Below are 11,126 nucleotides of genomic sequence, written 5' to 3'. Positions count from 1 at the left end.
TTGCGCCCCTGAGGTGAGTGGGGGCTGCGGCGGCGGCGACGCGCGGGGCGCGGGAAGGACGGGGGTTGCGGCGGCTGCCACCCCGGGTCCCCGCGGCGGAGGGAGGCGGCGCGGGCCTCTGCGGGGCGGGGAGGGCCGGCGCCGTAAGTGTTTAGTCTCAGCTATTCTGATGTCTAGTTTTGTGCCCTTTGCTATGTCCAATCCTATATGAATTTCTGTTTTTATCTGATCGAATGGGAATAGCCCAGTGGTTCTCCAATTGGCTGCACATTCAAATTGCTTGGAAAACTTTTTAAAAACATAGGGGCCTGCAGTCTTCCCCAGACAAGTTAATTCAGAATTTCTGAAGGTGGGGCTGAGGCATTAGTATTTTCTTAAGCTCCCTGTGTGATTATAATGAGTCCAACAATCACTCCCAACTCTAAAACGTTGTGACATTTTATAAAACTTGCCGAGTGAGAACCTCAGCATGTGTTTCAAATGAGTTCAGAGGAGAGAGTTTCCAGTGTTAGGTGTTGGTGTTTGTTCTATCAGTTGCATTCACAATGTAGGCTGACAAGGGAAAAAAAAAAAAAAACCAACAAACAAAAAAAAAAACAAGAAAAAAAAATTCACAGGGAAGGTAAACAGGCCGTGCAAACGAGAGCTCAGTCACAGAAGAGCTGTCTCCAGGAGACCAAAGTCATGCTCTTTCACATTCTAAGTGATTGGTTTGTGCAGTGAACCAAATCTGAGCAGTTCCAATGTTTGAAAATGTAATGACTTAAGTAGAAATACTAATATACCCTTCAAGGCCATGAAACATTTCCTTGGCCCTAGGAAACGTGTAAATTCTGTGAGCTCATGTAGGTCAATTTGATGGGCCTCTTATAACCTTAAGATTCATCTTGCTCCTTATCTTTCCTCTGCATTAAAATATGTTAATACCAGCTTTGGAATCAAATCAATTCTTTTCTTTTTAAATCTGCCTTTTTAAAACTTCCTTTGTATTTGCAGAATTACCAAGGGGTTGTTAAAAATTACCATATTTTCTACCTCTGCATGAAATTAAGCAAAGACCGAAGTACGAAAAGGTCATCAAAACAAGAGACTATGAAAGAAATCTGAGAATAGCGGTACATTGCTATTGATAGCCTAAAATTTAATTTAAAGTCAGTCCTGAAAATGTGTAATGGTTAAGGATTGAGTTTCTATCCTCATCCACATGTTAAAAAATCGTCTGTATTGGCTATCTCTAAGCAAATTAGTGGGAATGGGAGAGGGCGGGGAACAACTCACTAAGAATCTACTCATCTGTAGTCCTTTTATCTTTTCATTTAGAAGGGTAAGCTACTGAATATCATATATATGATGCGGTACATAAAATGTGATAAATGCTGCACCTAACACACAAAGTCTACAATAGACCATAGATCTGCAAAGGATTATGATCTATGGATCAGAACTAGCAGAGTTAACATCAACCCAGTTCCTAGCAAACGTTGCTAACTTATGGCCATAGCTATCATTTCAGACCCAATACCCCCTTTATAAAAGCAAATATTGTGTAGACCCCCTTCCCTTCCGAACGAGGCACTCTATCTTCAACTATAATTTTTAAGTACATTTAAATCAATTTAGAATAATGGAATATATGTTATTGTACATTCATAACTATACCATATTCCTATTCCTACACCCCGCTTAATTATAATAAGTAAGTTAGGATCAGGGAAAGCAATATGAGAAATTATCCCACACGGGAAGTTCAGGAAAAATGAAAGAGCAAAGGCAGAGATGGACTCTAAGCTAATAGCAGACCAGTTTTCTCTGTAGACGATCACAGACAAAGGGGGAAAAATACTTAATTAAAGTATGTTTAACATGCTAAGATAAATGACAATCTGTCAATGTTGACCAAGAATGAGGAAGTTCGATATTCTTGTAAATAAGCTATTTCTAAACGTACTTATAAAACAATTCAGTGTGTTATGACACGAGTTAAGAGTGCCAATGAAGTGCCCTGGAAACATTTCATCCCAGAGCCAGCCACATGTCCAAAGATGCATTCAGTCTGTGGTGGGAAAGATAAGCGGGCCGGGGGCTCCAGATGAGGGGAGCCGTGTAGCAAGTTGGGGCAAGGAGGCAGATGCCAAAGCTGGGCCTGTCCCACAGGGAGCTCAGGAGGGACTCAGCTGCTGCTTTGGGAGGTGGCAGGAGGTGGGGGGAGGGGATAGCCCGACCCTGGCTCCTGAAGCACCCCTCCCCTCCCTTCCTACTTGGGTCCCACACAGCGCCCCTCACTCCATCCTGCCTTGGCCTACCTGTGCCCCACATACACCCCGGTGCTTCCCTCCCCGTTGCCTGACCCCGAGCCTCCCTGCCTGCCTTCGACCATCCCCAGTACCCCCATCCTGCCATGACCTACCTGCACCTGGGGCTCCATCCTGCTTCCCTGCTGGGGACTGGCCTTCTTGGACATGTGCGTCTCCTGGCAAGCTCTGGAGCCCTGAAGTACCTGAAATAACCGTAAGTTCAGGAAAAGAATAAAGCTCAATGATAAAGAAAATCTCTATCATTTTATTCATTGAATAATGATTTTTATGTTTACATATAAAATATGCATATCTGTATGCATATGCATGACTGTATTTTGGGTTTTTATGTAATATAATTACATATTAACATTTTATTTCTTTAAAACATTGAAACATTGTGGCAAAATGTTAGCATTTAAAAATCTTTCTTCTAAGAAATCAAATCATATACAAATGCTTGAAGTTTCTTTTTCAACTTTCCTTTATCCCATTCCCTTCTTTCCATCCAAAGACATAACTGTTATCCTGAAGTCATTGTTGTTTTACTTTCCCAGCTTTTTTTTTTTTTTTCTTTTTTTTGACAGTCCCGCGGCCTGGGGAGGGTGGGTCTCCGGCGAAAGGATGAGGGGCGGGTTCCCCTCCCGATCTCAGAGAAGCTCCCAAAAGGGCAGCGGGCTGCCCATCTGCCCTCACCTCAGGCGGCCGCGAACCATTCAAATGGCCCGCGCCAAGAGGTAACCGGCGCTCGTGATTGGCTGAGCCGGACCAGCGCCCCTGGGCGGGGCCGGTCCCCTCGCAGCGGCCGCGTGTCCCGCCCACACGCAGCGGCCGCGGTTTCCGACCCGCTGGTGCGCATGCGCGCAGTCCCCAGAGGAAAGAGTCTGCGCACACCCCCGCCCGGCCTCCGACTCGCGCCGCGGCTCCCTCCCCTGTCCGCGAAGGCTTCTCGGCTGGGCGAGACAGCAAGAGCTGCGGCCGGCAGGGCGCCGTGCGGACCCAAGGCGACTGCGGTGGCGCCGACGTGTGGAAAATGCCACCAGGCGGCGCTTCGGTTTGTTGCTCGTGTGACGGCCGTTCCCCGCCCCCCCACCCCTGAAACCCCTGCGACCGCCGGGGAAGAACCGGCCCGCGCAGGGAGTACCGCACCGAGACGCCTCGGCGGGAACGAGGCCGACGGCCGGCTGTGCCGGTTGCGCCCCTGAGGTGAGTGGGGGCTGCGGCGGCGGCGGCGGCGACGCGCGGGGCGCGGGAAGGACGGGGGTTGCGGCGGCTGCCACCCCGGGTCCCCGCGGCGGAGGGAGGCGGCGCGGGCCTCTGCGGGGCGGGGAGGGCCGGCGCCGTCAGTGTTTAGTCTCAGCTATTCTGATGTCTAGTTTTGTGCCCTTTGCTATGTCCAATCCTATATGAATTTCTGTTTTTATCTGATCGAATGGGAATAGCCCAGTGGTTCTCCAATTGGCTGCACATTCAAATTGCTTGGAAAACTTTTTAAAAACATAGGGGCCTGCAGTCTTCCCCAGACAAGTTAATTCAGAATTTCTGAAGGTGGGGCTGAGGCATTAGTATTTTCTTAAGCTCCCTGTGTGATTATAATGAGTCCAACAATCACTCCCAACTCTAAAACGTTGTGACATTTTATAAAACTTGCCGAGTGAGAACCTCAGCATGTGTTTCAAATGAGTTCAGAGGAGAGAGTTTCCAGTGTTAGGTGTTGGTGTTTGTTCTATCAGTTGCATTCACAATGTAGGCTGACAAGGGAAAAAAAAAAAAAAACCAACAAACAAAAAAAAAAACAAGAAAAAAAAATTCACAGGGAAGGTAAACAGGCCGTGCAAACGAGAGCTCAGTCACAGAAGAGCTGTCTCCAGGAGACCAAAGTCATGCTCTTTCACATTCTAAGTGATTGGTTTGTGCAGTGAACCAAATCTGAGCAGTTCCAATGTTTGAAAATGTAATGACTTAAGTAGAAATACTAATATACCCTTCAAGGCCATGAAACATTTCCTTGGCCCTAGGAAACGTGTAAATTCTGTGAGCTCATGTAGGTCAATTTGATGGGCCTCTTATAACCTTAAGATTCATCTTGCTCCTTATCTTTCCTCTGCATTAAAATATGTTAATACCAGCTTTGGAATCAAATCAATTCTTTTCTTTTTAAATCTGCCTTTTTAAAACTTCCTTTGTATTTGCAGAATTACCAAGGGGTTGTTAAAAATTACCATATTTTCTACCTCTGCATGAAATTAAGCAAAGACCGAAGTACGAAAAGGTCATCAAAACAAGAGACTATGAAAGAAATCTGAGAATAGCGGTACATTGCTATTGATAGCCTAAAATTTAATTTAAAGTCAGTCCTGAAAATGTGTAATGGTTAAGGATTGAGTTTCTATCCTCATCCACATGTTAAAAAATCGTCTGTATTGGCTATCTCTAAGCAAATTAGTGGGAATGGGAGAGGGCGGGGAACAACTCACTAAGAATCTACTCATCTGTAGTCCTTTTATCTTTTCATTTAGAAGGGTAAGCTACTGAATATCATATATATGATGCGGTACATAAAATGTGATAAATGCTGCACCTAACACACAAAGTCTACAATAGACCATAGATCTGCAAAGGATTATGATCTATGGATCAGAACTAGCAGAGTTAACATCAACCCAGTTCCTAGCAAACGTTGCTAACTTATGGCCATAGCTATCATTTCAGACCCAATACCCCCTTTATAAAAGCAAATATTGTGTAGACCCCCTTCCCTTCCGAACGAGGCACTCTATCTTCAACTATAATTTTTAAGTACATTTAAATCAATTTAGAATAATGGAATATATGTTATTGTACATTCATAACTATACCATATTCCTATTCCTACACCCCGCTTAATTATAATAAGTAAGTTAGGATCAGGGAAAGCAATATGAGAAATTATCCCACACGGGAAGTTCAGGAAAAATGAAAGAGCAAAGGCAGAGATGGACTCTAAGCTAATAGCAGACCAGTTTTCTCTGTAGACGATCACAGACAAAGGGGGAAAAATACTTAATTAAAGTATGTTTAACATGCTAAGATAAATGACAATCTGTCAATGTTGACCAAGAATGAGGAAGTTCGATATTCTTGTAAATAAGCTATTTCTAAACGTACTTATAAAACAATTCAGTGTGTTATGACACGAGTTAAGAGTGCCAATGAAGTGCCCTGGAAACATTTCATCCCAGAGCCAGCCACATGTCCAAAGATGCATTCAGTCTGTGGTGGGAAAGATAAGCGGGCCGGGGGCTCCAGATGAGGGGAGCCGTGTAGCAAGTTGGGGCAAGGAGGCAGATGCCAAAGCTGGGCCTGTCCCACAGGGAGCTCAGGAGGGACTCAGCTGCTGCTTTGGGAGGTGGCAGGAGGTGGGGGGAGGGGATAGCCCGACCCTGGCTCCTGAAGCACCCCTCCCCTCCCTTCCTACTTGGGTCCCACACAGCGCCCCTCACTCCATCCTGCCTTGGCCTACCTGTGCCCCACATACACCCCGGTGCTTCCCTCCCCGTTGCCTGACCCCGAGCCTCCCTGCCTGCCTTCGACCATCCCCAGTACCCCCATCCTGCCATGACCTACCTGCACCTGGGGCTCCATCCTGCTTCCCTGCTGGGGACTGGCCTTCTTGGACATGTGCGTCTCCTGGCAAGCTCTGGAGCCCTGAAGTACCTGAAATAACCGTAAGTTCAGGAAAAGAATAAAGCTCAATGATAAAGAAAATCTCTATCATTTTATTCATTGAATAATGATTTTTATGTTTACATATAAAATATGCATATCTGTATGCATATGCATGACTGTATTTTGGGTTTTTATGTAATATAATTACATATTAACATTTTATTTCTTTAAAACATTGAAACATTGTGGCAAAATGTTAGCATTTAAAAATCTTTCTTCTAAGAAATCAAATCATATACAAATGCTTGAAGTTTCTTTTTCAACTTTCCTTTATCCCATTCCCTTCTTTCCATCCAAAGACATAACTGTTATCCTGAAGTCATTGTTGTTTTACTTTCCCAGCTTTTTTTTTTTTTTTCTTTTTTTTGACAGTCCCGCGGCCTGGGGAGGGTGGGTCTCCGGCGAAAGGATGAGGGGCGGGTTCCCCTCCCGATCTCAGAGAAGCTCCCAAAAGGGCAGCGGGCTGCCCATCTGCCCTCACCTCAGGCGGCCGCGAACCATTCAAATGGCCCGCGCCAAGAGGTAACCGGCGCTCGTGATTGGCTGAGCCGGACCAGCGCCCCTGGGCGGGGCCGGTCCCCTCGCAGCGGCCGCGTGTCCCGCCCACACGCAGCGGCCGCGGTTTCCGACCCGCTGGTGCGCATGCGCGCAGTCCCCAGAGGAAAGAGTCTGCGCACACCCCCGCCCGGCCTCCGACTCGCGCCGCGGCTCCCTCCCCTGTCCGCGAAGGCTTCTCGGCTGGGCGAGACAGCAAGAGCTGCGGCCGGCAGGGCGCCGTGCGGACCCAAGGCGACTGCGGTGGCGCCGACGTGTGGAAAATGCCACCAGGCGGCGCTTCGGTTTGTTGCTCGTGTGACGGCCGTTCCCCGCCCCCCCACCCCTGAAACCCCTGCGACCGCCGGGGAAGAACCGGCCCGCGCAGGGAGTACCGCACCGAGACGCCTCGGCGGGAACGAGGCCGACGGCCGGCTGTGCCGGTTGCGCCCCTGAGGTGAGTGGGGGCTGCGGCGGCGGCGGCGGCGACGCGCGGGGCGCGGGAAGGACGGGGGTTGCGGCGGCTGCCACCCCGGGTCCCCGCGGCGGAGGGAGGCGGCGCGGGCCTCTGCGGGGCGGGGAGGGCCGGCGCCGTCAGTGTTTAGTCTCAGCTATTCTGATGTCTAGTTTTGTGCCCTTTGCTATGTCCAATCCTATATGAATTTCTGTTTTTATCTGATCGAATGGGAATAGCCCAGTGGTTCTCCAATTGGCTGCACATTCAAATTGCTTGGAAAACTTTTTAAAAACATAGGGGCCTGCAGTCTTCCCCAGACAAGTTAATTCAGAATTTCTGAAGGTGGGGCTGAGGCATTAGTATTTTCTTAAGCTCCCTGTGTGATTATAATGAGTCCAACAATCACTCCCAACTCTAAAACGTTGTGACATTTTATAAAACTTGCCGAGTGAGAACCTCAGCATGTGTTTCAAATGAGTTCAGAGGAGAGAGTTTCCAGTGTTAGGTGTTGGTGTTTGTTCTATCAGTTGCATTCACAATGTAGGCTGACAAGGGAAAAAAAAAAAAAAACCAACAAACAAAAAAAAAAACAAGAAAAAAAAATTCACAGGGAAGGTAAACAGGCCGTGCAAACGAGAGCTCAGTCACAGAAGAGCTGTCTCCAGGAGACCAAAGTCATGCTCTTTCACATTCTAAGTGATTGGTTTGTGCAGTGAACCAAATCTGAGCAGTTCCAATGTTTGAAAATGTAATGACTTAAGTAGAAATACTAATATACCCTTCAAGGCCATGAAACATTTCCTTGGCCCTAGGAAACGTGTAAATTCTGTGAGCTCATGTAGGTCAATTTGATGGGCCTCTTATAACCTTAAGATTCATCTTGCTCCTTATCTTTCCTCTGCATTAAAATATGTTAATACCAGCTTTGGAATCAAATCAATTCTTTTCTTTTTAAATCTGCCTTTTTAAAACTTCCTTTGTATTTGCAGAATTACCAAGGGGTTGTTAAAAATTACCATATTTTCTACCTCTGCATGAAATTAAGCAAAGACCGAAGTACGAAAAGGTCATCAAAACAAGAGACTATGAAAGAAATCTGAGAATAGCGGTACATTGCTATTGATAGCCTAAAATTTAATTTAAAGTCAGTCCTGAAAATGTGTAATGGTTAAGGATTGAGTTTCTATCCTCATCCACATGTTAAAAAATCGTCTGTATTGGCTATCTCTAAGCAAATTAGTGGGAATGGGAGAGGGCGGGGAACAACTCACTAAGAATCTACTCATCTGTAGTCCTTTTATCTTTTCATTTAGAAGGGTAAGCTACTGAATATCATATATATGATGCGGTACATAAAATGTGATAAATGCTGCACCTAACACACAAAGTCTACAATAGACCATAGATCTGCAAAGGATTATGATCTATGGATCAGAACTAGCAGAGTTAACATCAACCCAGTTCCTAGCAAACGTTGCTAACTTATGGCCATAGCTATCATTTCAGACCCAATACCCCCTTTATAAAAGCAAATATTGTGTAGACCCCCTTCCCTTCCGAACGAGGCACTCTATCTTCAACTATAATTTTTAAGTACATTTAAATCAATTTAGAATAATGGAATATATGTTATTGTACATTCATAACTATACCATATTCCTATTCCTACACCCCGCTTAATTATAATAAGTAAGTTAGGATCAGGGAAAGCAATATGAGAAATTATCCCACACGGGAAGTTCAGGAAAAATGAAAGAGCAAAGGCAGAGATGGACTCTAAGCTAATAGCAGACCAGTTTTCTCTGTAGACGATCACAGACAAAGGGGGAAAAATACTTAATTAAAGTATGTTTAACATGCTAAGATAAATGACAATCTGTCAATGTTGACCAAGAATGAGGAAGTTCGATATTCTTGTAAATAAGCTATTTCTAAACGTACTTATAAAACAATTCAGTGTGTTATGACACGAGTTAAGAGTGCCAATGAAGTGCCCTGGAAACATTTCATCCCAGAGCCAGCCACATGTCCAAAGATGCATTCAGTCTGTGGTGGGAAAGATAAGCGGGCCGGGGGCTCCAGATGAGGGGAGCCGTGTAGCAAGTTGGGGCAAGGAGGCAGATGCCAAAGCTGGGCCTGTCCCACAGGGAGCTCAGGAGGGACTCAGCTGCTGCTTTGGGAGGTGGCAGGAGGTGGGGGGAGGGGATAGCCCGACCCTGGCTCCTGAAGCACCCCTCCCCTCCCTTCCTACTTGGGTCCCACACAGCGCCCCTCACTCCATCCTGCCTTGGCCTACCTGTGCCCCACATACACCCCGGTGCTTCCCTCCCCGTTGCCTGACCCCGAGCCTCCCTGCCTGCCTTCGACCATCCCCAGTACCCCCATCCTGCCATGACCTACCTGCACCTGGGGCTCCATCCTGCTTCCCTGCTGGGGACTGGCCTTCTTGGACATGTGCGTCTCCTGGCAAGCTCTGGAGCCCTGAAGTACCTGAAATAACCGTAAGTTCAGGAAAAGAATAAAGCTCAATGATAAAGAAAATCTCTATCATTTTATTCATTGAATAATGATTTTTATGTTTACATATAAAATATGCATATCTGTATGCATATGCATGACTGTATTTTGGGTTTTTATGTAATATAATTACATATTAACATTTTATTTCTTTAAAACATTGAAACATTGTGGCAAAATGTTAGCATTTAAAAATCTTTCTTCTAAGAAATCAAATCATATACAAATGCTTGAAGTTTCTTTTTCAACTTTCCTTTATCCCATTCCCTTCTTTCCATCCAAAGACATAACTGTTATCCTGAAGTCATTGTTGTTTTACTTTCCCAGCTTTTTTTTTTTTTTCTTTTTTTTGACAGTCCCGCGGCCTGGGGAGGGTGGGTCTCCGGCGAAAGGATGAGGGGCGGGTTCCCCTCCCGATCTCAGAGAAGCTCCCAAAAGGGCAGCGGGCTGCCCATCTGCCCTCACCTCAGGCGGCCGCGAACCATTCAAATGGCCCGCGCCAAGAGGTAACCGGCGCTCGTGATTGGCTGAGCCGGACCAGCGCCCCTGGGCGGGGCCGGTCCCCTCGCAGCGGCCGCGTGTCCCGCCCACACGCAGCGGCCGCGGTTTCCGACCCGCTGGTGCGCATGCGCGCAGTCCCCAGAGGAAAGAGTCTGCGCACACCCCCGCCCGGCCTCCGACTCGCGCCGCGGCTCCCTCCCCTGTCCGCGAAGGCTTCTCGGCTGGGCGAGACAGCAAGAGCTGCGGCCGGCAGGGCGCCGTGCGGACCCAAGGCGACTGCGGTGGCGCCGACGTGTGGAAAATGCCACCAGGCGGCGCTTCGGTTTGTTGCTCGTGTGACGGCCGTTCCCCGCCCCCCCACCCCTGAAACCCCTGCGACCGCCGGGGAAGAACCGGCCCGCGCAGGGAGTACCGCACCGAGACGCCTCGGCGGGAACGAGGCCGACGGCCGGCTGTGCCGGTTGCGCCCCTGAGGTGAGTGGGGGCTGCGGCGGCGGCGGCGGCGACGCGCGGGGCGCGGGAAGGACGGGGGTTGCGGCGGCTGCCACCCCGGGTCCCCGCGGCGGAGGGAGGCGGCGCGGGCCTCTGCGGGGCGGGGAGGGCCGGCGCCGTCAGTGTTTAGTCTCAGCTATTCTGATGTCTAGTTTTGTGCCCTTTGCTATGTCCAATCCTATATGAATTTCTGTTTTTATCTGATCGAATGGGAATAGCCCAGTGGTTCTCCAATTGGCTGCACATTCAAATTGCTTGGAAAACTTTTTAAAAACATAGGGGCCTGCAGTCTTCCCCAGACAAGTTAATTCAGAATTTCTGAAGGTGGGGCTGAGGCATTAGTATTTTCTTAAGCTCCCTGTGTGATTATAATGAGTCCAACAATCACTCCCAACTCTAAAACGTTGTGACATTTTATAAAACTTGCCGAGTGAGAACCTCAGCATGTGTTTCAAATGAGTTCAGAGGAGAGAGTTTCCAGTGTTAGGTGTTGGTGTTTGTTCTATCAGTTGCATTCACAATGTAGGCTGACAAGGGAAAAAAAAAAAACCAACAAACAAAAAAAAAAAACAAGAAAAAAAAATTCACAGGGAAGGTAAACAGGCCGTGCAAACGAGAGCTCA

The sequence above is a fragment of the Camelus bactrianus genome, unplaced genomic scaffold, assembly GCF_048773025.1.
Source record: "Camelus bactrianus isolate YW-2024 breed Bactrian camel unplaced genomic scaffold, ASM4877302v1 HiC_scaffold_23, whole genome shotgun sequence".
Taxonomy (NCBI): domain Eukaryota; kingdom Metazoa; phylum Chordata; class Mammalia; order Artiodactyla; family Camelidae; genus Camelus; species Camelus bactrianus.
The sequence above is the reverse complement of the archived record's forward strand: the minus strand, read 5'-3'. Positions refer to the sequence as shown.